This window comes from Podarcis gaigeae, assembly GCF_964106915.1.
Source record: "Podarcis gaigeae genome assembly, chromosome: 16".
Taxonomy (NCBI): domain Eukaryota; kingdom Metazoa; phylum Chordata; class Lepidosauria; order Squamata; family Lacertidae; genus Podarcis; species Podarcis gaigeae.
In genome coordinates this window covers 15,192,010-15,219,225 of record NC_139693.1, presented here as the reverse complement: position 1 = coordinate 15,219,225, position 27,216 = coordinate 15,192,010, and the positions used below count along the sequence as shown (strand labels likewise).

The 27,216-nt window shown below is 49.1% G+C and overlaps 1 protein-coding gene across 27 annotated transcripts in view; it reads right to left on the bottom strand.

The window, feature by feature from the left end:
- Positions 1-26,959, bottom strand: part of NRXN2 (neurexin 2) — a 345,498-nt gene extending 318,539 nt beyond the window's left edge. For 13 of the 27 annotated variants that reach the window (XM_083716382.1, XM_083716386.1, XM_083716387.1 and 10 more), the window contains exon 1: positions 26,572-26,952. The gene's annotated coding sequence lies outside the window, so the exon portion shown is untranslated. Of the gene's footprint in view, positions 1-6,398; positions 7,044-26,571 lie in introns of those variants that run through there. The other 14 variants (XM_083716391.1, XM_083716397.1, XM_083716392.1 and 11 more) reach the window with 3 other exon arrangements.
- Positions 26,960-27,216: the final 257 nt, after the last annotated feature.

Sequence of the window (27,216 nt, the reverse complement as noted above, 5' to 3'; positions counted from 1 at the left end):
AGCTGGAATCCTGCCCTCCCTGCTGTGGGTGCTGCTTTCTGCTGCCCCTGCGAGGTGGGAAGGGGGCCCTTCCAGAATTTGGGGGCCATGTGTGCAGGTTGAACCCAGCTACGTTGTTCTCAGAGTAGTCTCACTGACATCAGGGGAGCTATGTTAGCCGTGCCTACTAACTGCAACGGGTCTATACTCGAGTAGAATTAATGTTGACCAAACCCCCCAGTTTGGTGGATGAGTCAGTACTGAAATCAGCTAACATCCAAGTCAGCATAAAATATCAAATAAAGGTTTAAGGGTACTCTCATTTTGACTCAATAAAATCCCCATTTTATAGCTCCAATCGGGAAAAATAAAAACAGTAAATACAACGAAACTGACCAATCACCATGCTAGATTCCAACTCCTACTTCACACATTAAATGCTCGATTCTGTCTGAGACCCAAGAAGCACCGTGACACGAAACGAGGCTGCCATTGGGGGTAACAACAAAAATGACGATTCACCGTGCTAGAGAAGAAACTAAAAAAAATTAAAAATTCAGTTTCTTCTCCCATTAGAGTCACAAAATGTTTAGGGATATGCGTACCCCTGCGTACCCCCAGAAAAAAAGCACTGATCAAAACTATCCTCATCTAGCAGAGTGGAGGGGTGTGTGGAAATGGACCTCCCACTGGAAAGAGCCACATAAGTGAGGCACAGCTTCTCATATGCCTGAATTTGCTCGTGCAACATCCTAGAAGTTTCCTACAAGGACTCTGAAGGTCACGAGGTTACTCAACTGCTCCCAGGAAGTCCAGACTTCCCTTCATGCTCCCCGCAAAAAAAAAACTGCTTCTGCCGCCAACAGAGTTCTAGAGATCACGGGGGTCTTTCCTTTGATTGACGTGGCTGCCTTTTCATCTGCGCAGGCTCAACAGGAGGGAGACACTCCCCACCTCTCTCCCTCTTACTGCTGCTGCTGCCTCCTGCTGCAGAAATGCAGGAAGACTCTCTGTGCCACAGACTGCCCACTTCCTAGGGCAGGGATCAGCAACCTAAGGCCCATGGGCCGGAAGTGGCCTGCAGAGGTCATTTGACCAGCCCATGAGCCGCCCCCAAACCGAGCCACCCACTCACACGCTGCGCTAAAGCGGTGCAGCGTGGCATGGGGACTTGCTTCTTCAGCACCGAAAATCACGTCTGCGCAGACACCGAAAATTGCGCACGCACCCGCAATCTGGACCACAGAAGTATCTCCACGGGACCGATCCAGCCCAGGCAAGATAAACCTTGCTGACCCCTGTCCTAGGGCATACGTTAGCATTTGGTCAGAGGCCATCTGTGGGACACACCCACTGGCAAATACCAGAAGCTCCCAAATCCTGCTTATCAACATTGGGACGCTCATTTTTTGGGGTCCTGAGCTCTCGCAAGAGCAAGTTGACTTCCACCAAAGTGCCAGACCGAAAAAAAGGACATTCTGAGATCCAATCAGAAACCCAAATGGGCTTCTGTAATTCTGGGATGTCCTGCTCAAATCAGGGGTGTGAAATCCAGCAGAGCAATCTTTCCCCCCTACCGCCACCCAACTTAGCAGGGTACTATGGGTGGCAAAAGGCAGGAGAGCTGGGAAGCGAGTGCCTTCTCCCAGGCACCCTCCAATTGTCCAGGAAAAGCCAGGCCTGTCTACTCTGTCTGGCAGTTGCTCTCCTTCACCCGACAGAGAAGGCTCTTCCCCGTCATCTGATCTCTAAACTGTAGACACCAGGGATTGAAGCCAATATTGTTTGCATGCAAAGTGGGCCCTCTGCTAACTAAGCCAGCTGTGGGGAATCTTTGGCCTTCTGGATGTTGCTGAACTACAACTCCTGCCATGAGCCCTGACTATTGGCCACGTTGCCAGGGGTGCTGGGAGTTGTAGTTCCTCACGTCTGGAACTTCCTCCCTCCGTGCTCTTTCAGTGCTTGCATTTAGGAAGGCATTTTAAACTTTGCTCTTTCTCTTTAGGATCATAGACTTGGAAGGGGCCTTCTTTAGCCAGTCCTTGGAACATTAATGGCATTCGCTCTCTACGCCACCTTAGGAGCAGAGGCTCCACAGCGCCATCCCTTGAGGGAAAGGGGAGCTGCACCCAGAAGGAATCAGGTGACCCAGGGAACCAATAAGGGCACTCCTGGCCTTATACAGTGGTACCTCAGGTTAAGTACTTAATTCGTTCCGGAGGTCTGTACTTAACCTGAAACTGTTCTTAACCTGAAGCACCACTTTAGCTAATGGGCCTCCTGCTGCCGCCATGCCGCCAGAGCACGATTTCTGTTCTCATCCTGAAGCAAAGTTCTTAACCCGAGGGTTAGTGGAGTCTGTAACTTGAAGCGTATGCAACCCGAAGCGTATGTAACCCGAGGTACCACTGTATAAGATACACTCTCTCTCTCTCTCTCTCTCAGGGCTCAGTTCCCTAGCCTGAGATGCTCTTCTATGAGCAAATATCCTGTCTCGCCCAGCTCCTTTTGGCCTTTGGTTTGCTCCATGGATGTCTCCAGACCCACGGCTTCCCTACAACTTTCTACCCTTGCCTCCTCTCTCGTAAGGAGAAGCAGCTCATTGAGAATCCAGGCACTGCTACTGCCCTGCATGGCTGCAATTCTGCCTCACTTGGCACTTTTGTCAGCCTCAAATTTATCTGCCATGTTACTGCTCAGCCATTTCATTTGCTTGCTGAAAACCCCCCTTTTTTTTGGAGGGTGGGGGCTGGCTCTTTGGCAGATTTTGCTACCTTGGATGGCTTTGCATCCTCGGCACATTTTGTACCCTCAGGCTGCATTCGTACGGAGCATTCTTATTTTTTTTAAGCAAGGAAATGTGGCAATTTTTTGCCATTAACTGTTTTGCTTCCATCTTCTCTGCATTTGTGTGTGTGTGTGTGTGTGTGTGTGTGTGTGTGTGTGTGGTTAATATAACAAGCTTGGCCAACCTGGTGTCCTCTACATGCTGTGGACCGCAATTCACCTCTGCCCTTGCAGGCAGCACGTCCGTACGATACTGGGTCTGTTGGTGAGAGCACAGCCATGTTGGCTGCAAGGGCTGATGGGAGTTACATCCCATAACATCTGGAGGGCACCAGGTGGAGGGAAGGAAGGGGGTGTGGCTGCCTGCGTGTGCACACAGTTCAGTACTGAATCTCACCTGCAGGTGTTTGCACCTGTTGTTGCAAGCAACAAAAGTGTTTGGCTCTCATTGGGAAAGAGTTCTCGTTTTCTTTCTCAAGGATCCCCTGCCTCTCCCGTTTTGCACACTGCGGCCCCTGCTGCTTCCTGGGTTCCTCTTTGCTTTGCCTCCCGGCCTTCCCAGAAGCCTTTGCAACAGAGGAGGACAAAGGACACGGCTTTCTAAAAGGGTATTTTCTGGGCAACTCTCTGCCTCGGAAGACCGAAGGAGGCGCATCTCGAACTCAGAACCACCCTCACTGTCCCAAGGGAGGGAGAGGCAGTGCGAAGCTCCCAGCACTAGTTCAGCACCCAGGCAAATCTAGCCTCAGTTCTGACAGTCAACCAGTGGCATCTTGGCCTGAGATCAGGGTAGTTTTGTGCTGGCCCCCAAATCTCCTTCCAGATCTTGTGGCCTTGAAACTCCCCTCCCCATTGCAGGCCTGTTTCAAGTGCAGAGGCTGCAGCAGAGGCTGGCTCCATTTGGACTGAAGACTCCGTCTGACCTCAGCCTACCCTAACCTGCCTGGCTCTGCCTGGCCTTGGCGCTGGCTCCATGGGCTGTTTGGGTTTCCTGCCTTCTGCCCTAGCAGTCCCAATGGGCCCCAGCCACCCCGGAGGGGCTGGTCTGGGCAGGATTGCCAAGCATGTAAAATCCCCAGTGCTTTCCCCTGGCAGGATGCTAGGCAATTCTAGGCTGCATCAACAAACGTCTAGTGTCTAGATGAAAGGAAGTCATAGCAACACACTATTCTGCCCCACCTGGAGTCCTGTGTCCAGTTCCGGACACCACAGTTTAAGAAGGATATTGGCAAGCTGGAAGGTGTGCAGAGGAGGGAGACCAAGATGATAAAAGGTCTGGAAACCAAGTCTTACCAAGAACAGTTAAGGGAGTTGGGTATGTTTAAGAGAAGACTGACAGGTGACACAAAAGCCATCTTAAAATACATGAAGGGCTGTCACATGGAAGATGGAGTTTGTTTTGCGCTGCCCCAGAGGGGAGGACCCAAACCAATAGATTCAAATTTCAAGAAAGGAGATTCTGACTAAACATAAGGAAGAACTTCCTGGTGGTAAGAGCTGCTCAGCGTGAAAAAGACTCTCTCAGGAGGTGGAAGACTCTCCTTTGTTGCGGGTTATCAAGCACAGCTTGGATGGCCACCAGTCAGGGACTCTTTTGTTGCGATTCCTGCACTGCAAGGGGTTGGACTAGATGACCCTTGAGGGTCCCTGTCCAACTCTACAGTTCTATGATACTAGGACTGTGAGGTGTGATTCAAGCACAGGGCCTGTGTGCCACTCACTGCCTTCAGTTGCTCAGAGGCCTGCATATAGGTGCATTGACACATGCCTGTTTTATTTACCTTTGTCCCATAGGCCCAGTACCACCCCACCCCCACAGTCTTCTGAGTGCCTAGCAATGCGATAGAAGGGAACATGCAAGGTGTAGGGGGAGGATGATGTCCTCATTTCCCCAGTGGCTTAATGTCAATGTGCCCTCCTTTGATGAGGCAGGAAGGCTGCAACCCTTCAGTCCTGCCTGTAGGGGCATGGGGTGGGATAGTGCTTTTCTGTCAAGTGGCCCACAAGTCAGGCCCAAAGCAGGGGGCCATAGAGCCCCCCTGCCACGTGCAGAACAGAGCAATTCTAATAACCCACTGAAGCATTAATGAATATTTAAGGAAAGTGCTTCTGAATTGCCTTCGCAAGGGGCCACAAGGCAATTGAAAGGCATCACAAACAGCAATGCCAATTTAGAAAACACCAAGGAAAACAGAAGAAAACCAGAGAGGGAGGTTAAGATATTGAAATTATTGGATGTGTTCTAAATTGTGTTTGTTTTGCTTTGTTAATTCAATGTTTTGTGTTAGGGTTACGTAGTGTTTTTGTTTTGGTATTGTGTTGTATTGTTTCGTTGAATTTTTTTTCTTTTATAGTCTTTAAACTGTTAATAAATATTATTTAAAAAGAAAAGAAAAGAAAACCAGAGAGGAGGATTTTAAAAACTGTCAAAAGCCAAATTGTCATTGTGAGGGCAGTTCCCTGCTCACTTGTGCAGCTTCTTCAAATAAAACATTTGAGATACACACACACACAGAGAGAGAGAGGGGGGGGGGAGAGAGTGCTTTTTTCCTTAAAAAAAAATTAGGGGTACTTTCTTTTTCCTACTCATATTGAATTACTGCCCCTCAATGAGGCCAAACTTAGATTCACAAAATGTTTAGGGGTATGCATAGCCCTGTGTCCCCCCCCCGAAAATAGCACTGCACATACATATGTTATTACTGTATATTGTTATGCCACTTCAAAGAGCTTGGGGCTCACCCCTTTTGCCTTCACAACACCCCTGTCAGGTAAGCTAGAAGGAGAGGTAGCTCAGGCTCATGTCACCCGGGCTCTCCAGCCCTAGTCTGACACCCTCATCTTGCTGCCTGGGACACCTTTGGCCAGGGATGACAGGCCTCTTGGGCCAGGAGCATCTGTGGAGAACACACACACACACACACACACACACACACACACACACACACACACACACCCCGCCCTGCCACAATCAGTTCTCCAGGCCTGCCCTAGCCTGCTGCCTGCCCTGTCACACAAGCTCTGTGTTTTATCCGCTCACTTCCTATCATCATAAATGGGGCAGAGGAAAATCCATGCCGGCTGGCTGGCTGGCTGGCCAGGGAGGTGGGGTTGCGGGGGGGGGGGCGGCGGCGGCCGGGGGGGGGGCAAAGATTCTTCTGGGCTTCTCTGCAATTTGCGTACGGATCCCGTCCAACCTCGGTGACCAAACTGCTGTTTCATTTTATCAATTTGCTCCCGACGCTGCTCCTCCTGACATTTTTTGAGACAGCTCTGCAGATTTATCAGCTGAAATTAATGGCTCGGGGGTGCGGGAGGGGGGCGAGGATGTGCGTGGCTGAAACTTCTCCTGCATGCTGTGCCCTTGAAGAAGCCATTGGACTCTTTTGCAGGTCAACGCACCCCCAAGGTTAGAAGAAGAAGAAGACCCCAAGGGCAGAATCCACCCCCCCCGCCTAAAAAAAGCCAACCCCCACAGACACCCTCTATGGGGATCAAAACCCTGTAGGAATCAAATTTTCTGCTCACAGATTCAAATTCATGCCGACCTCTGCTGTCAAAATGGACATTTAGGCTGCAGTCAATGGCATGTCTCCCTGGAAGCAAGCCTCATTAAAGGCAGTGGGACTTACTCGTGAGTAAACATGCACAGGATCCTTGCAGGGATGGCTTCTTTTAAATTCGGGACTGTCCCTGGAAAATAGGGACCACTTGGAGGGTGTCTTGGGGGTGGGGTATATTTTTGCACCTTGCTAGGACCCCCAGATGTTCCTTGCCTGAATCCCAGATGATGTTCCACGGAAGGAGGAAGAGGCAGATCAAAACGAAGTGGATTGGTTCGGATTCAACAGCCTTCCAGGCCAAAGGAAAGGGAAGAGGCTGGCCCCTCCTCCTCCATCGGGATGAAGCGATGTCCTTTGCCCTGGCTCTGGTGTGGGCCATTAAGGAGCCATCAAAAGCCAATGTGAAAAAGGGAGTTTAGAAATATCTCACCACCACCATAAAAAAAAAAGGAAGGGGGGGGTGGAGGTCATTCAAGCGCCTAATGGCCCAGCAATCTGGAGACCCCCTGGGTGGAGAAGCACAAAGCAGAAAGCTTTGCTATAATCTTTCTCGGAGCAAGTAAGTGCCTGAGGAAGCCTTTGAGTGCCTGAAAAGGCAGGGAGAGATTTGTGAAAGCTCTAAAGTTTGGAAGAAGCCGCCGCCGCCGCCGCCGCCGCCTTCACAAGCCTGAGAGGCTCCGCTTTTGTTGCTGTGCTGGAGACACGACTGTCGTGATAACAAGGAGAGCAAGGAAGAGGAGAAGCAGCAGCCGCCGCCGCCCACATCTCTCTGCCTCTGCAATATATATTCTTGCTCCCTGTGCCCACCACTCCCGGATTTCCAAAGCTTTGTTTACTCCAGTGCGCGTTTGGAGTTGGCTTGAAAGGCTGGGGCTCTCCCTAAGGAACAGGAAACCAGCAGCCTTGCAGCTCCTTTCGAAACCAGGAAGCGTTTCTGGGGTTCAGGCCTGCCTGCAAAACACCCTCCTCTGGGACCGGAAGCTTGTAGATCCGGCTTCAGTATGATACCCAGGGTTACGGAAATTACGGGGGGCGGCACATCTTTAAAGTTGTTAAATGTTCCAAATATTATGCCTTAACGTATCCTTTCAGCTTGGCAGCTCAGGGAAGTTACCTAGCTTTAAAAATAATATAAAATCAACTCCTTTGCCAGTTTCCTCCATTCCAAAGCTATTTTTCCCTTGAGAAAAGGACTCCAGGAACTGTCCAGAGGTGACAATTGCTGAGCTGATTGTTGGCCAAGGAAAACCTAATCCCATCACCAGATTTGCCAAGGGGCCCAGAAATGCAAAGGAAGTTCTCTTGTACTTTGGGTGGTGGGACTTCAGAGGTGTCTGCCTATGCTAATCTTATACCTGGGTCTTGAGCCCTGACATGTCTTCTTATGCTAATCTTGAATCAAGGAGTTGTCTGGACATGTTAGTCTGGGTTGAACTAGTGTAACCCCTGTCTACCCCTCCCCCTTTGTGACATGTCAGTGATGTAAAGCTGATGTATCAATGATGCTGTGCGAACTGTATCATGGGATGTGGTGGGAAGTTTTAAAAGTTCTTGTCACTCTGTTCTCAGGGTTCAAACTTTCTTCTTTGAACCTGTTGCACAATAAACTTTGGTCTACAGCTATTTGCTCTGGTTGGTGGCTGGACTCCTTCCTTTATTCTGCAGGGACCCACGGGCTCTGCCCAACGAGCTGGGTGACTAAGCAGCCTTGCACCTAGATTTTTCCAGACAAGGGGAGTGCTGGGTGTAGATGGCAAGGGGAAAACACTCAGTACTTTCTCAGGGACACTGTTATTTGCCTGCATAGCCCAGGACCATTTTTACGTACTGTGGCACTAACAAAAATGGCACATTTTTCTGGTAAACCGCTTTGCAGGTTGGTTTGTTTCTTGTTTTACAATCAAGCAGGCAACGGCATGCACGAGCCTGCAGGTGCCCGAGCCATTGCATCACTCCCAGGAGAGATGCGTGGCTCCGGTGCACTGCTGGCCCTGCAGGAAGTGCTGCCCCCAACAGTGTGGCACCTACTGTGTCCCCGTCCCCCTTAGCTACACCTCTGCAAGCAGGATATAAATTATATGAAATGAATACGAAATAAATAAATACAGCGTGCATACCCTCCAACATTTCTCTGATGAAAATAGGGATGTCCTATTCCACAACAACAATTAAAAAAAAAATTATTACTTATACCCAATCCATCCAGCTGGGTTGTCCCAGCCACTCTGGGTAGCTTCCAACATATATAAAAATATAAGAAAATTATACAGGGCTGCCTTTAGACGTCTTCCAAAGGTTGTAAGGTTACTTTTATCCTTGGCTCAGGAGGTCGCATAATTCCATACCCTCCAATATTTCGCTGATGAAAACAGGAACGTCCTAAGCAGAAGCAAGACATTCCAGCATCAAATCAGAAATTGGGACAGCTGTAAATCCAGGACTATCCCTGGAAAATAGGGACATTTGGGAGGGTCTGCAGTGGCTGCAATCAAGACAAAATGAGGCACCATGGAGTTCAGTCCATGCTTTCTTCTCCTGCCAAGATCAAATTCGATGTCCCTGTGTATAGCTTTGGATCAACTGCACCCCTTCTTATTAAAAACAAAAAAGGCAGAAAAGTTACTAGTCCACATGACAGCAAACAAGGACTTAAAAAAACATGAAGGCTAGTGCCCATTTCTGCAAATTATCCTGTCCTGAAAAGACCCCTCTGCAGAAAATGGGGAGGCTTGCCTAATGATAATTGGATTGATCAAAGCACCATGGAGTTTTACTCAAGATAACCAAAGTTGTTTAATAAAGGGGGAGGGGAGTCATTACTAAATGTTATTATAAAACAAGCAGCACCCAGTATGAACAACAGTAATAAAACATAAAGCAGACACAAACTTTCAGGCGCTCCAGGAATTTAGATATGCAGAGCTCAGGTGAAATTCGAAGAACATCACATAAATTCCACTCAAGGCACTTTTCAAAGGTGCGGGTGGCAGCTTTGGAGCAATATTTGAGGAAGATAATCCTATCAGGACCAAGAGACTCTCCTCCAAGACAATCCTGCTGTGCCCATTCCCCTCACATCCCTCTCTCTCCTGCTGCTCTTAAACAGCTGGGTTGAGGGTGCTGATGCCTGAAACATGCCCTTAGAGGGACAACCAAAGCAAAGATGCATCACACAACCAAAGAGGCACCCTCAGGATCTTTTGCAATTGGGACGGCAGCCCAGACATATTTTAAATAGAGTAAATAAATCAATTAGTCTATGACAAGCTTGGGAGTCTTCGGTGAGGTATTGATCAAAAGCTTTTTGAAAGTCTGAGTACACAATGTCAAGCAGATCCCCTCTTTCTATAGGCTTGTGGACACTCTCAAAAAACTCTACTTGCTCTTGCAGAAGCCATGCTGGCTCTGCTTCAGCAAGGCTTGTTCTTCTACATGCTTGGTTATCTTAACTATAAGAACCCTTCCTGTCAATTTCTCATCAAGCTAATCTTCCCTGGATCCCTTTTTAAAAATTAGTGCTACACTGACTACTTTCCAGTCCTCAAGCACAGACCTTAGGGACATTTTTGTTAGAAGATCAGCACAGAGATCTGTCCTCCAAAGGTCCAACCACCTCGCTAGCCAGTCTCCTGCTGCTACTACTAACATATTTAAATAAAAAAAGGTAAAGGGATCCCTGACCGTTAGGTCCAGTTGTGGATGACTCTGGGGTTGTGGCGTTCATCTCGCTTTATTGGCCGAGGGAGCCGTTGCACAGCTTCCGGGTCATGTGGCCAGCATGACTAAGCCGCTTCTGGCAAACCAGAGCAGCGCACGGAAACGCCGTTTACCTTCCCGCCGGAGCAGTACCTATTTATCTACTTGCACTTTGACATGCTTTCAAACTGCTAGGTTGGCAGGAGCAGGGACCCAGCAACGGGAATTCGCGGGGATATGAACCGCCGACCTTCTGATCGGCAAGCCCTAGGCTCTGTGGTTTAACCCACAGCGCCACCCACACATTTAAATAGTTCTCCTCAAATTCTTTTTTAAAGTATCCATTATTGCCTGCTTGCATTTTGTGTTGTCAGAGTTTGCGATCTTTTTTGTACCCGTCATTTGGACAAGATGTCTATTTTTGAAAGAAAATTCTCGGTGTGGAGGGACGTGGGAAGTGGAATCCGCAAATAAACAGTGCTTTTTAACTTGATCAGAGTTAGGGGTGTGCAGTGAGGACATTTCAGGCAGGGTTCTTCCCTTGAGATGCCACAGGGGATTGACCCTGGAACCTCAGCATGCCAGGCTCTGCCAAGGAACTATGGCCATTAGTTGAGGCACCCCCCACATGAGCCACCCCACCCCACCTCATTGCCCCCAAGCAAGCTTGGCCCACACAGGGAACTGGCCAGAAACGAGAGCGCCCATGCAATCAGCCAAGCCAAATACTTCAGAGGAAATCAAAGCCAAACATTGAAAGGTGGCTGGGGCAACCCAGTCAGATAAGCAGGGTACAAATAAGAGAACTGTTGTTGTTGTAATTCCACAAGAACAACAGCCAGAAGGTCCACACCATACATTTAAAGTGACTCCCACCCAAGTATCCTGTGGTTTTCCCATCTGATTCCCAGCACCTTTCACAAACTACAATTCCCAGAATTTTTTGGAGGGTATCAGGTGCTTTGAATGTATGTTAGGTGTTGGTGTGGATGTGGATGCGCAACTTCTGCTCACTTCACACCTGTTGTCCACCAGCCTGCACTGCTCATTCGCTACATTGCTCTGCACTCCGGGCAAACTCAGCCACGCTTCCAACCAGCTGATTGTCCCAGCCAGGCGCTGCTTGGCAGCAATTGGAGGGGTCTCTGTGGGTGTCCGGGACGCGGGTGGCGCTGTGGGTTAAACCACAGAGCCTAGGACTTGCCAATCAGAAGGTCGGCGGTTTGAATCCCAGCAACGGGGTGAGCTCCCATTGCTCGGTCCCATTGCGCGGGAAGGTAGGTAAACACCATTTCCATGCGCTGCTCTTGTTCGCCAGAAGCAGCTTAGTCATGCTGGCCACATGACCAGGAAGCTGTATGCCGGCTCCCTCGGCCAGTAAAGCGAGATGAGCACCACAAGCCCAGAGTCGGTCACGACTGGACCTAATGGTCAGGGGTCCTGTGGGTGTCCAGCTTTGCTCTCAAGCTCTTTGGAAGAGAAGTCCCACTTGCAGGCAAAGGCATCTCACCATCTTTGAATGCAAAGCTCCAGAGCTCTTTCATTGTGGAAGTCCTTTCAGAACACTTGGGGTTTTTACAAGGCTATTTGGACATCCAGCACAGTGGCTTTCAAAACTCCCCTGCCCCTGCCCAACGTCCACTGTGGGAGCCTCGGTGGACCACTTGATAAACTTTAAAATGTGCTGCCCACCCACCCACCTCCATAGCACTATATGGATTATTGGTTTGGGGGTTGTGAGTGGGTTTTGTCTTTTCCCACTGCTTAAATTATGCTTTTTTATCTGCAGTCACCTGCTCTGGGACCTTCTGTTGAAAAGAAAGCCAGGAAGACAATAAATCACAATAGCGATAAGTGTACTGTCAAATGAGCATAATATTTTTTCCATACTGCATTAAATGAGAAGAAAAATAAAACAGCCTGCTCGTCAAAGCCAGCACCGCATTGAGAAAATCACTTTCTTTAGTCCAGAGAAAAGGCCTTTTAGTGGGTAAGTTTTCAGAGGAGGAATTGTAGATTGTACCAAGGCTATGTGATACAAAAGCCACTGGCTGAGGACAGAACCTTCCCAACCTGTTTGATAATCCAACCCTGATGAAAACAGTCTCAGTTTCCATTGTTAGGAAAATAGATCAAACAAGCACGAGGCCAAGCACGGATATTATCTAGTCTTCCACAGCCTTCCACCAGACCACATGAATGGAACTCGGGGGCCACCGGCAGTCCATCATGCTTGGTGTTATAAGAATTTTAAGGATATGTATATATAATATAAATGTTCATAACTGCATATATAAACCACATATCTGAAACCCCACAGAAAAAGTCCTGAAACCATTTTGTCCCTTCCAAATTGACCTCAAATATTTCTCTGCAAGGTCGAAGAAAAATGGAAAAGCCTCCCCATTGTCATTTTGTTCACAAATCCTGTCTTAAGGGTATGTCTGTGTATGAATAGGGTGAGCCTGTGACCTGGCTCAGGAACTAAGTATTTATCATTACAAAAGACTGGCAATCCAATCAAGTGACCATTAACAGGTGACCTGCCAGACAGGAGATAAACAACGCACTCAGATTTCTGTAGTAGACCACCTTTTCTGTGATATAGGTATGATATATCTGGGGGGTGGTCTTGGGCTACACCCCTTCTGTGATGTATGTATGATGTTTCTGGGGGTGGTCTTGGACTCCAGGGCGGGCTTTATACGGGCTCTTGGATACCCCATAAGGGAAGGGAAGATTTTGTTTACAACATTGGACATAAGAGCAGAAAGAGCCTTCTGGATCAGGCCAAAGGGGACCCATCGAGGCCAGCATCCGATTCTCACAGTAGCCAAATGGATGCTCCAATGGGAAACTCACATGCAGGATCCAAGCACAAGAGCATTCTCCCCTCCTGTGGCCTCCAGCAACTGGAATTCAGAAGCTTTGCTGCCTCCAACTGTTTGAAAAATGTCTCTAGTCCACTCTGACTGAGAGCAGCTAACCAGTGTCCTTCCTAATGGAAGGTGACAGGGATCTTCTGCATGCACCCCATGCGCAAGAATAGCATAGCTGCACTAGCTCTGTACTCGGGAGGCAGACCATAGCTCAGTGATAGAGCATCATACTCTCCAACATTTCTCTGATGAATATAAAGGTAACGATAAAGGGGCCCCTGACCATTAGGTCCAGTCGTGGCCGACTCTGGGGTTGCGGCACTCATCTCGCTTTATTGGCCGAGGGAGCCGATGTACAGCTTCCGGGTCATGTGGCCAGCATGACTAAGCCGCTTCTGGTGAACCAGAGCAGCGCATGGAGACACCATTTACCTTCCCGCCGGAGCGGTACCTATTTATCTACTTGCACTTTGACATGCTTTTGAACTGATAGGTTGGCAGGAGCAGGGACTGAGCAATGGGAGCTCACCCTGTTGCGGGGATTCGAACCACCAACCTTCTGATCGGCAAGTCCTAGGCTCTGTGGTTTAACCCACAGCACCACCCGTGTCCCCTGATGAGTATAGAGACATCCAAAATTATACCCCACCCTGGGTTTTCCCAGCCACTCTGGGTGGCTTCCAACATATATAAAAACATAATAAAACAGTAAACATTTAAAAACTTCCCTATAAAGGGCTACCTTCAGGTGTCTTCTAAAGGTTGTATACTTATCTCCTTGGCTCAGGGGTTGCAAAACTCTACACCCTCCAATATTTATCCAATGAAAATTCTAAGGAAAAGCAGGACATTCCGGGATCAAATCAGAAACCAGGATGGCTTCTGTAAATCTGGGACTGTCCCTGGAAAATGGGGGCACTTGGAGAGCCTGGAGCACCCACTCTGCATCAGTGGCGTAGCGTGGGGGGTGCAGGGGGGGCCGGCCGCACCGGGCGCAACATCTGGGAGTTAGGGTTAGGGGGCGCAAATCCACGGGTTAGGGGGCACAAATTACTTGCCTTGCCCCGGGTGCTGACAACCCACGCTACGCCACTGCTCTGGATGCAGAAGGATCAGTTCTTGGCACCTTCTCCAGGTAGTGCTGGGAGAGACCTCCCCACCTGAGACCCCCAGTCAGTGCAGACAATACTGAGGTCACTTGACCAAGGATTTGACAGCTTCCTATGCACTGAGATCTGCCTCACTCTGCTGCCCTGAAATGACGTTCAAAATCTGCCCCTGAGGCTGCCACTCAACTTAATCAGGCAGCTGGCGGGTTGGGGAGTTGTCTCAATCGAGAGCCTCTTCTTTTACAGTAAGAACTGGCCCCCACCAGTCTGTGCACATAGCAGCCAGAGCCGACAAAACCCAGATCCCTGTCTGTTCCCACACCCCACACACTGCAGAGAAGGACAGCAGAGCCTCTGCTCCTGGCAGAACTACAAGGTGGGTCAAAATTCAACAGGTATGGCCTTTTCAAGTAGGAAAACTCCATGGGGGTGGGAAGAAACGCCTCTTTGAATTTCTGCCTGTTAACATATATCATCTTAGAATCATAGAATTGTAGAGCTGGATGAGGCCACAAGGGTCATCTAGTCCAACCCCCTGCAATGCAGGATTTTTTGCCCAACATGAGACTCAAACCCACAGTCCTGAGATTTAAGAGTCTCATGTTCTACCGACTGATGAATTATTTCTCCAATTTGTAGACCACCCTTCACCCCATCAGTGTGATCCCAAGATATTATTGTTTCCAACAATAAGCACATATACAAAATTAATACATCAAATATAACAGTTATTAATAACAGCCCAATTAATAAAAAAGCAATAGAATAACAGCATGAAATCAATAAAGCTGAAGTGGTTGCACATTTCCCCTTTTCAAACGCCTACTCGTTTGAAATTTGAGTGAGCCACAGAGCTTGAGCCCCACCGGCTCCTGTTTTTCCAAAAAGGCAGCCCTGATTTTGTTGGGTACATTGGCACCAGAGGAAAGCGAGCCAGGGATATGTACTTGGAACAACCTAGCAAGGGAGCCCCACTCCAACCTTGCTCCATGTGCCAGAGGGGAGCCCCAGCTGAGGCAGCATCTCAGCCCCACTGATGGACACAGCAGCCGAGTGAGTTCAACAGCAGGGCCAGGAAGCCAGGACAGACTGCTCTTCCCTTCCCCTCTTTGTTCTAACACGTAGGTAAACTAATCTGATGAATTACAGATAATAGATATGCAGGTAGATCGGCAGCAGAGGTGGGGAGGGTTTCCAGTGTATTGCACAGAACATGTACATCTGCCTGCTGGACAGAATTTATGGCTGGCTGGGTGTGCCCCAAGTTGCAATGAGCTATTGGCCTTTGGGGGATGTGCGTGTTTCTTTGGGGCCAAGGTGGCTGACCTGCAGCAGCTGGGAGACAAGAGGTTGATGATGGGGACATGATCTCTGTTTTCTGCTCCCCAGACGAGAGAGTGTGCTTGGAGAAGGAGGGTCTCAGGGGAAAAGAGGGGTTCAGGCTGCGGAAGAGGGAACTGCTCCCTAAGAAGAAATACATTCCTTGGGGAATGAGCAGTTATCCTCCAGGTCACAGGGAAAATCTGGTGGTGGGTGATTCAATCATAGAGAGATAGATAAGATGGGTGTGTTATGGCCACAAGGTGCCCTGCTTGCTTGGTGCAAAAGTTACAGGTGTTGCCTGTCACCTAAGTAGCCTGGAAGTTAGTCCTGGGGAGGAGTCAGTGGTTGTGGTGCATGTTGGCATCAATGACAGGGGGAAATGTAGTCGCAAGGTTCTGGAAGCCAAAATTAGGTAGGATGCTGAAAGCCAGGACCTCCTAGATGGGTTTCTCTGAAATGCTGCCAGTTCCACATGCATGTCCAGGCAGGTAGATGCAGCTCTGTGGTCTCAATGCATGCATGAGGCCATGGTGTCAGGCAGAGGAGTTTGGATTTGTGATGCACTAGGGAACATTCTGGGGCAAACTGGTCCTGTACAAAAGGGATGGGCTCCACTTGAACTGGGATGGAACTAGACTGTTGGAGCTTAATATACAAAGGTGGCAGAGAAGCTTTCAAAACACGGGTAAGCAAACTAAGGCCCAGGGGCTGGATCTGGCCCAATCGCCTTCTCAATCCAGCCCGTGGATGGTCTGGGAATCAGTGTGTTTTTACATGAGTAGAATGTGTGCTTTTATTTAAAATGCATCTCAGATTTATTTTTGCGGCATAGGAGTTGTTCATTATTATTTTTTCAAAATATAGTCCGCCATCTCCCCACAAGGTCTGAGGGACAGTGGACCGGCCCCCTGCTGAAAAAGTTTGCTGACCCTTGTTTTAAAATGATTGACAGGGGGAAGCCAACAGGAGATGAGGATGGTCCAGTTGGGAACAAATCTCCCCCTGGTCCCTGCCTGGCTGGGAAAAAAATGATGAAAATTTAAGCGGTGAAATTTAAGCCTTGAGCTAGGTGTTGTGAGTGCAGGGGCTCAGAGTGACAATCTAGAGAAGCCAAAACATTGCAGGCCAAAGCACAGGTGCCACTTGAAAACAGAGATGGTACCCAAGTGTTTACACGCTAAGGCTAGAGGCTTGAGGACAGCATCATTACAGTTGGCATGGTGGAAACCTGGTGGAATGGAGAGAACCAGTGGATCACAGCTATCTCTAGATATAAACTCTATATGAAGGACAGGGAGGACATGCCAGAGGTGGTGTCACCCTGTACGAGAAAGCACTAAGTCCAGCAAACTAGAAGTCCCGAAAGGGGCGAAGAATTACCAACGAAAGAGGAATGGCAGATGAAATTAATGGACTATGCAGAATTAGACAAGATGAGAGGAAGGATTCGAAACCTGCGGGATCAGAGATTCTCAGAGGACTGGAGTAAATACATGAACTATCTGAAAAGCAATTGTAATCAACAGATTACGCTAGTAGGATTGGAAGAAGTTTTGTAAGGAGGACTATGTGAAATATTGCAGAGAAAAGTATGAAGAGAACTATTAGTGAAGGACTATTAAAAGTAATAGTGAAATTAATGAAATGCAGATTAAGTGATAAAGATTGAAAAATCTTCAGATGTGGTTGATGGAAGTCCAAAACACGGAATAAGGTGAGAAAATATGTTGTATTTTTTTTGGAAATTTCATGTAAAAATGAATAAATATACATATATTTTAAAAAAGAAGTCCCGAAGGGGCTGACTTCTCCACAGAATCATTGTGGGGAGCAATACTGGGCCCCAAGAGTAATTTGGTACTGGGGTTGTTCTATGGTTCTCTGACCACAATGCCCAATGTGATATTGAGATGAAGAATGAAGGAAGCATCCAAGAGAGGAGATGTTGTAGTAGAGGGTGAATTCAATCACCCTCACATCGACTGGCTACATAAGTGTTCCAATCACGACAAAGAGGTGAAATTTCATGATACCCAAATGACTGTGCCCTAGAACGGTTAGTCATAGGGCAGAGGGGTGGCCGGGGTGTGTGGCCCTGGAATTAAATTTAAGTGGTACCCAGAATCTGGTGTGAGATGCAAGTGATTGGGAACAGTGGCCACGGTGCCAAGTAAATGCAAAACATTCACATTTGACTTCAAAAGGGGAAGCTTCTCAAAAATGAAAGGATTGGTTAAAACAATGTTGAAGGGCAAAGTCTGGAGGATCAAATGTTTCCACAACGCTTTGGGGGTTGTTCAAAACCACAATAACAGAAGCTCAGGTAGAATGTATACTGCATATCAAGGAAGGGACTGCCAAGGCCAAGAGGGTGTCAGAGGAGCAGAGTCAAAGAAGCTATTAGAGGCAAGAAGGCTCCTTCAGAAAATGGAAGTCTTGTTCAAATGAGGACAACGAAAAGGAACATAAACTTTGGCAAAGAAATGCAAGCAGACAATAAGGGTTGCTTACATCATGAATTTGATGAAAATATTGCTCAAAGCATAAAGACAAGCAACGGCAAAGATTAGTAGTAAGAGACTAGTTAGAGAGGCATTTGGACCTTTGGATGACAAGAGAGAACATGGTATGCTAAAGGAAGACCAGGAGATTACACCTAGAAGCTGAATGAATGCTTTGCATCTGTCTTCCCTGTGGAAGACAGGGCAGATAGGGCAGATTTCTGTGCCAGAGCTAACTTCCTAGGGAAGGAAGTTTGAGGGACTGGGGCAAATAATGGTGACGAGAGATGAAACTCTAGGCGTCATTGACAAATTAAAAACTGACAGATTAATCAAGTCTGGATGGCATCAACCTGAGAACTCTTAACAAACTCAAATGTAGCACTGTTGATTTTTTCAGAAACATATGTAAGTTGTCCCTAGGATCAGCCTCTGTATCTGGGGACTGAAAGTAGCCAATATAATAACATTAAAACAACAACAACAACAACAACAACAATAATAATAAAGCCCCAGGAAAGATCCTGGAAATTACAGACTGGTAAACTTAATGTCTGTTTTGGGGAAATTGGTGCAAAGTACTGTTAAAGCTAGAATTACCTAGGTATAAAGAACAAGTTTGGTGCAGCATGGCTTCTGCAAGTCTCCCTAACCTATTAAGAGTTCTTTGAGAGTATATAGAGAAGATCCAGTTGACATTGTGTACTCAGAGACTTTCCAAATGCTTTTCACAAAGTACCCCATGAAAGACTTTTGAATAAGAGGTGATGTTGTCTTTATGGAGCAGGAACTGGAAAAGTAACAGGAAGCAGAGAGTAGGAAAAATGGACAGTTCTCCCAAGGGAGGGCTGTAGAAAGTGGAGTCCCCCAAATATTAGTATTTGGACCCGTGCTTTTTCACTTGTTCATGAACAACCTAGAGTTAGTGGGGAGTAGTGAGGGAACCAAATCCACTTATGATACCAGGGTGGTTGAAAAAAAAACAAAAGAGGTTCTGAGGAGCTTCAAAATCCTGCTCATTCTCTTCAGACTGCGTGGATGGGTAGTGAAATGGCAAATGCAATTCAATGCAAGCAATTGTAAAGTGATGCACAGTGGAGCAAAAACATTCCTAGCTTCCCATATGCGCTCATGGGGTCTGAGCTGGCAGTGACTGACCAGGAACAAGACCTTGGGGTCATAGTGGATAGCTGGATGGAGCTGTCAACCCAGTGTGCAGCAGCTGTGAAAAATGTGAATATCATCATGCTAGGGTTTAGGAAAAGGGATTGAAAATAAAGCTGCCAAGATCATGAGGTCATTATGCAGATCTATATGGTGCAACCACATTTAGAGTAAAGCATTCAGTTCTGGTTGCCTCACCTCAAAAAGGATATTGCAGAGCTGGGTATAGTTTAGCGAAAAGGTGGCTAAGAGGGGACATGATAAGAGGTGCATAAAATTATTGATGGTGTGAAGAAAGTGGATAGAGAAACATTATCTCTCTCTCTCATAATACTAGAAATTGGGGACATCTGATGAAATGGAACGTTGGACGATTCAGGACAGACAAAGTACATTCTTCACACAGTGCACTATGGAACTCCCTCCCACAAGAAGTTGTGAGGGCCACAAATTTAGATGGCTTTAAAAGAGGATTGGACAAATTTATGGAGGAAAAGGCTATTGGTGGCGACTTGCCATGATGACTATGTTCTACCTCCATTAGTGGAAAGCAGTAGGCTCTTGTTATATGAATTCTAAGCTGTCATAAATAAAATGCACATGTGTAAGTGTGCAAGGTAAACAGACATATATATAAGTGCATAAAGCACATGTCTGAAATAGTAGAGAGCAATACAGCATCCATGTTTAGCCCCTAGTCAAGCTCAGAGTCCCCCTAAAGTCACTAGCAGCAAATACCTGATAGGTCGCCCCTCTGCAAACCATTTGAGACGTGTATGTGTTGAATGGCCTATCTGACCCGTCAAAAGAGCAGATCTCTATGCAGGAATGAAAAAGGCCCTTGACAATGAATTCTGGAGTCTAGGTATTCACCATTTCAAAAGAATGCTTCAGACAGGCCAGGAGCCACCATAATCAGGTGTTGTCAGGCATACAGATTGGCAGGCTTGTAAATAAATATGTTGGAGTAGCATGAAATCTGAGCATGATCTGATTCACACATGCAACCCATTTTGTTTGGGGTTTTTGTTTGGGGGGGTGTCTTTCCATTACAGAGGTGGTCACTATCTGAGGGTTTAAAAATTGTAACACGCTTTTGTTCTCTGCTCCTCACCTCCTTGCAAGGGGAAGAAGGAGACTCTGTTGCAACAGAGGAATAAAGATCAAAAGCATCAGCTTGCCTTGCTTCCTTGGAAATCTCTGTTTGCATCTCTGACTGATAGAGGACCTGAGAGACACAACATCTCTCAATGGGGAGTTGGGCTGTAAAAGCCAACCCCAATTTTCTTACACGCTCTGAATACCAGTTGCTGGGAAATGCACGAGGGGAGGGTGTAGCTGCTGTGCCGGTCCTGCTTTCAGGATTCCCACTGTAGCATCTGGTTGGCCACTGTGAGAACAGGATGGGTCCCCTTCGTCCTGATTCAGCAGGGCTCTTCTAGTGTCCTTGCTCCAAATGCCTGGGAGAACAGAATAGCTTTTACTTGCCAGTGGAAAACCCATCAGGGTTTCTGCCATCTAAGCCTCTAGAGGAAGGGCATTCCAGAGTTGGTGGGGCCACCACAGAGAAGGCCCTCTCACACTTCACCTCACAGCAGGCTAAGTCCACCCAGGAGATGGTGGGAAGGTCACAGGAGACCCAGAGAAAGAAAGAAAGAAAGAAATGATGGTGACCCAAGGTCCAATTGGTAGGTCAGCGGACACAGGGTTGCACCAGGAATTATGGGGTGCATTGTGTGCCTTCAGGCAAGTAATTCTCTGCCAGCCTCAGTCCTTCTGTATGTGAGATGGGACTAGCTCTAAATGCTAGCAAGAAGATTCCTCAGAGGGATGTTCTGTGAATAGGCAAAGTAAAAGATATCAAGCTTCTCTCACATTAAAAATGCTATATACAAGGAATAAAGAGGATTGCTCTCTTAATAGATTTACAAGGCCCTTTCGCCTGGTGGACACAGAAATATAAATTTAATCTTTGAGGCTGCAGAAAGACCCTCAGCTCTGCTCTTGGCACAGCCCAGAAGGCCCCTCTCTCTCTCTCTCTCTCTCTCTCTCTCTCTCTCTCTCTCTCGACAAGATCAGCTTTTAAAGCCAGTTTGCAAGATTAGGTTCAAATCCACACCAGCAAAACACACACCCCAACCCTCCTCCAGCACAAATCACATTTCAGGTACCCAGGAAAAAAAATTCAATTATAGCCAGCCGAAGGGCTTGTTTTGTGTATTTTCTTGCTGCAGGGAGAGAAATTATTCATGTAAAATTTATCTGGGCCAACACTTTAAACCATTCGGTAAGAGGACAAAGCAGCCTGAGCCCACAGAATGGCATGCCTTGGAGGGGGGGGGGCAGGCAGTGGCTGTCCCATCCTGAGGTGTCCATTTGTCACAGTGGAGGTTTTGTTTTATCATTGGGTGGGTGGGTAGGGAGAGAAGGGGCAAGGCAGGCTGCGAAGGAGGAAAAAGCAACATAGGGTGGGGAGTCCTTTTTTTATATAGGAAAAACCAGCATCTGCACACACACACACACACACACACACACACACACACACACACACAAATCTGGAATGAATTAAAGGAAGTTGAACTCTAATGTGAACATTGCAAGTGGATGATAAGGAACTCCAGCAGAAAGAGGAATTCTCAAGAGCTTTGTGCTGCCGTTTCTTTTTTTAAAAAAAAATCCTGAAGTGATAACGCTTTCCTCCAGCAAAATATTCCAAAGGGAAGCTCTGTAAACTATACAGCAGAAAAGTGTGTGTGCATATATATATGTGTGTGTGTGTTTGGAGAGAGAGTAAGAGCACACAAGAAAGAACCTTTTCAGAGAGATAGCTCCTCTGCCTGAACCCAAATTTTGCAAGTGGAATTGGCACACATTCTCAGGCTGGCTTGGGACATCCTGGTGTTCTGTGCAGGGACTCAACCACCCATTCATTAACACGGGGCCTGATCCATCAGAAACGTCTTCTGCATGCGCCTAAGTGAAGCCAAGCGTGAACTTGTGGGGCTTCCATTTATTGCTAAGGGGGATTTGCAAGAGAACTCCTTGTGCTTGGTGCCTGTCTGACCACTCTTAAGAGAGCCCAGAATGTGCTGCCTGGCCTTGCCCACACCCCAATCATCATTTCAGTCCATTTCCATCATTGGTGGGGAGATGAAGGGGCCTGCCTTGTAGTTCTATGGAGTCAGGTGCAAACAGGTGCTAACGCCATTTCTTTAGCAGCTATTTAATGCTCACCATCTGTAATTGGAATAGCATGCAGAGTCCGGCCAGGCCTTTGGGGCAGAGGATCAGGGCTGCACTTAGCAGAAGGAGAATGACACCTCCACTCCATACAGCAGGGATGGCTGACCACATTTTGGAGAACTAAACCTGCACATTGCTATCTAAAGTGGAGGGATGTCAGGGCATTATGTCCTGATTCAAAAATTACTTTGCTCGACCATTGCAATGGACTAGATGGGCCATTGGCCTGATCCAGTAGGCTCTTCTTGTGTTCTTATGATTCCTGCATTGCAGGGGGAGTGGGTTGGACTAGAGACCCTTGGCACCTCTTCCAACTCTGCAATTCTATCTCTTTGGAGACAGGCCACTGACACTCTCTTTTTCCCATGGAAGAAACAAAGCAAACATGCCTAGGAGTTATATGAAAGTTCTTCTGATGGTCCAGGCTTGGGTAGAATAATCCCCTGGTCCAATTTCAGGTTGTAAAGAGCAAGCCCTGACTCCACATCCCTGGCCAAATTAATGTTGAATTGACTTAGTGCAAGAAGGCCCAATCCTGGCATAAGACATGAGAAGATGCCTTTGGCCAAGTCAGACCAGTGGGCCATCGAGCTCATGAGGAGGCAAGTTTGTTGGACATCAACTCCCACCAGCTCCTGCAGCCAGCATGCCTAAGGGCAAGGGCTGATGGGAACTGTAGTCCAGTAACATCCAGAGGCACAACCCTCTGGATCAAGTTTAATACTCTCTACAGTCAGTGGCTGGCATTGACTCTTACACAGGGGTATTTCCCAGCCCTGCCTGGAGATGCCAAGGACTGAGGCTGGTCCCTTCTGCTTGCAGGAAATGCCCCATCACAGGTCTCCTCACCCCCAGGCAGCTGAGGATGCCTTTTCAGTGCACTCCTTGAGAGAGAGTTCTGGGCCTGTGATTAACACATAAAACAGATTGATTTGAAGCATTTGTGTCCTGCTGCCTCTCCAGGTGGAGCTGCAGAGAGAAACATGGTGGGCACCAAACTCCAAAGGCAGGCAGGCAGGCAGGCAGGCAGGCAGGCAGTCACCATCCCATAGCAGGCTGACATTCAGAAATAGCTCTCCTCTTCCTAGTGCATGACAAATTCCAAGTGGCCCTTGAAGAACGTTGTTGGATGAACCTTCTGGCCACATGCAGAAGATCCCACCAAGCTTAACACCTACCTGATAGCAACTAACAGCGCCAGCTTGGCTACCTTCTCCCACTCCATAATGCCCGCTGTGTGTCTTCGTGTGCTGCCCACACAAAAGCAGGTGGTATGCAGAGGGATATCTGTGCAAACCTCCAACAGGTTGCCGCCTCTCAGTTCCTCTGTTCCACAAAGTGGGGATAATAATCACTTCCTTCAAAAGCCCAGCAAATTCTAAATCATAGACCAGGAGCCAGTGGCTTCATGCTTTCTGTAGGGCAGGAATGGGGTATATCAGAGACTTGAGCAGCCTTAAGCAAGTCCTTCTGTCTGTCACTGAATAGTAGTGTGAGAAGGGACTTGAAGGGCCATCTAGTCCATCCCCCTCTCTCAGCCACCCTCATGAAGATTCAAGAATATGATACAAGAATCGGAGAGCACCCTGTTATGCCAAAAACATTATTTGGGATGTTAAAGGATATTACCGACTGATCTGACCGCTATGATGCTTGGCTGGCAGAGGGTCTCTTAGGCATGGTTGGTCCTAACAGGGCACCCCAATTTGTCACAGCAACAGGAGATCCCCCTAAGCCAGGAGCAGCCCCCCCCCCAGTGTGAACAAAGCAAGCCTATCACACGGGAGGGAGGGAGCCCATTCTCTCTCTTCTCCAAGCCCAGTGGCATTGCACCCAGCAATACATCCAAGGCTATTCTCTCCCCCCCACCCCAGAAAGACTCCTGTCCTGGAGTCCCCCCTCCGCTGCTGCCCAGGCACCCCCTCCCCTCCCCGGTGCTTGAGCCTGGCCACCATCCCTGGGGCCAAAGCGCTAAGGCTGCAGCATCAGGTGTGCTGAAAGGAGAGCCCCACACCTGAGCCACTGTAAGTACCTGCCCTCCGCCCTCCTCCTCCTCCTCCTGGTTGTGTCATTTTTCTTCCTGGTGCTCCTCTGGAAAACATATTTGTCATGCTTCTCTCCTCTCCTCTCTGACTGGAAGCTGGTGCAGCTCAAAGATTTTTCTTGGGCTAACAAATATCCCTTTGGTTTCTTAATAAAAATTAATTAGCACCATTGAATATGATGGCTTTCCCCTTTGGAGGGAGCTGATTTTCCCAGAGAGAGAATCATGTGGCGGTTTTATTTATTTGCAAGGAGGGAGGTGGGGGATTTCTGAGCTTCTCCTTCTTCTTTTAATCCTAAATAAAAGACCCTTGTGAATAAAAGCAAATCGCCAGCAGATTTTTTTAAAAAATTGTGTGTGTGTGTGTGTGTGTGTGTGTGTTTATTCAAGGCAACTGTGACACTCTTTGCCAATCTCTCTCCCGAAATGTCCTCCCCCTTAAATTCGGACATGATATTGCCATTGATGTTGTGGTAGGATCTGATTGGGGGGCAGCAGCACACAAGAGAGAGGTAATCCACAATACCAAATTAATAATATAAATGTCTGCAACACGCCAAGGGAGAAGGACCAGCCAGACAATCCTCCTTTGGCGGGGGGCTAAGGCAGGACCTGTTCTCAAAGCCCCCGCTTCTCTCCCAACCCCAGCCCTTCCCAAAGGAGCCAATGACCCCCCCTTCTTTGCAAGCAGCCCCCTTTCCCTCAAAACCCCCCTCGCCATAAGAGAGGGAGGGAGCTTCACGCCGCATGACAAAGGCTTGTGCAGGGGCTGTTTTGCAGGGATCCATTTCTGTGTGTGTTGGGGAAGGGATGGTTTCTGCACACAACGCCTCCTTTTAGCTTCCCACCCCACCGCCACGCAAGCCCCCCACCAACATTGCCTCGCACACACCCCGATAGAAGACCACTCCTGCAAAGCACAGATAGAGAGGGTGCCAGACATACGTGGAGCTGGGAATGGGGGTGGGAAGAGCGTTGTAAGCAGAGCAATCTGAGGGTGCTGAGATCCTTCCACACACAACACAACCCAGCGCCTTGAAGCCGGGGGATACTTCGGCAAGCACCACGAGAAGACCATTTTTCATTGATCCTCGGAGCCTTCCCTACCCCCCCCCCCCACCCGCTACATTACACTCGTTTAGCAAGGCTCCTCTGCACACACACAACACGGTGGTGTCAGAAAGGGAGCCTTGTCGCCCTGCAGGGGAAAAGCGCCCACAAAATGCCTCTCGGCATCCTTTCCAAGGCAAAAGAAACGCCAAGATGCCAGCTCCCTCTGCCCCGGGGCGGGGGGCAAAGCTGATTTTCAACACCAAATATTAATACTTGCTAACAAAGGCTCTCCAGGCTGAGGCAGGCTCAGCTCACTGGCGGCGAGTAAATAATGAAGCAGAGCTAAACGGGGATTGCAGATTTGCTGCTGCCATCGAATAATGCCGCCGCCGCCGCCGCTGCCCAGATTTCAGAATTCGGAGTTTCGGTGGGAGGAGGAGGAAGAGGAGGAGGCATGCTGACAGTGCCCAAACCAACCTCCAGGCATCCGAGATTATTTTATTTGCACCAACACGATACAGCTCCAGACTTTGGAAGTGGAAAACCCGAATATCTGGGTGGAATTGGAGGGTGGGGAGAGGAGCGGCTTGCAGAGGAAGGACCGTCCAAAGGGCACCATCACCATCATCACCAAACAACAACAACAACAACAACCCCACCGGGGCATCTCAGATGTCAAGCCCCGCAAACTGGCGGCAGCCGACAGATAACCTCAACCTTGGGAGATAAGGAGGCGGCGTGATGGACAACAAGCACTCTCCCTCCCCACCTCCCAGCCCGCCGCCCTCCCCGGGGTTATCTATGGCGAGAGACGCGCGTCGAGGCGAGGTTTGGAGAAAGGGCGACACTCCGCCACCAGCGCCCCTCCCCGCGGCCGCTCCAATGTCCCCGGCTCGCCTCCTCTGCCCCTCCACCCCTCATCTTAGCAATACATCCCCCCCCCCCGCGCACGCAGACACACACCTCCAGTCCAAAAAGAAAGCGGGGCGAGGACCCCCCCCCCATTGAGCTGGTACCGCAGCCCCACTCCCTTCCCCCAGACTTGGCACCAACGAGGTGTGTGTGTTTGGGGGGGGGTATCCTGGACGCCGCCTTGGCCCCAGCCCACACCCTGTCCAAAGAGGGGGGCCCCTCTCCCTCCCCTCCCCACAGCGCCATAGGCTGCGAGGGAACCCCACCCCGCTTCTCCCTCCCTCCTCCCCCCACCGCAAGGGCGCAGCCTCGGGGTACCTGCTGGCGGGAGGGAGGGCGGGAGGCGATGCGGCGGCGGCGGCGGCCAAAGACAATGGCCGGGGCTGGTCCTGCCTTCGCCCGCCTCCTCCTGGGGCCGAGGGATGCGCAGGAGGAGATGCCCGAGGAGGATGGAGAAGATGCAGGAGAAGACGCGCGAGGCGGGGATGCAGGAGGGTCCGGGAGCGGCGGCGGCGGCAGCGGCAGCAGCAGCAGCGGAGGCTCCGCCACCTCCTCCCGCCTCCGCCTCCGCCTCCTCCAAGCGCCGCCCCAGCTCGGCCCCTCCCTCGCGCCCTCCCTCTCTGCCAACCAAGCGGGGGACCAGGCCGGGGCCCCGGGTCTCCTGCACCCCACCCGGGAGGGACACCCGCGCAATTCAGCCTCCTCCTCTTCCTCCCCCGCCCACAGGGCTCCGCCTTTCAGATGGGGGGGCGAGAGGCGAAGGTGAACAATGAATGCAGCAGCCACCGAGGCTGCTGCTCCTTGGAAGGGGGGGGGCTGGCTGGCTGGCTGAGAGCGAGACTGTTTTGGCTTCCCTGCCCAAGCTCTAGGGGTTCTCAAGTCCCGGCTGGGGGTCACGACCTTCCCCCCCCCAGAAGCCCCAGTGCGGGCGGGGGGACTCGACAGAAATAGGTCCATTTGTTT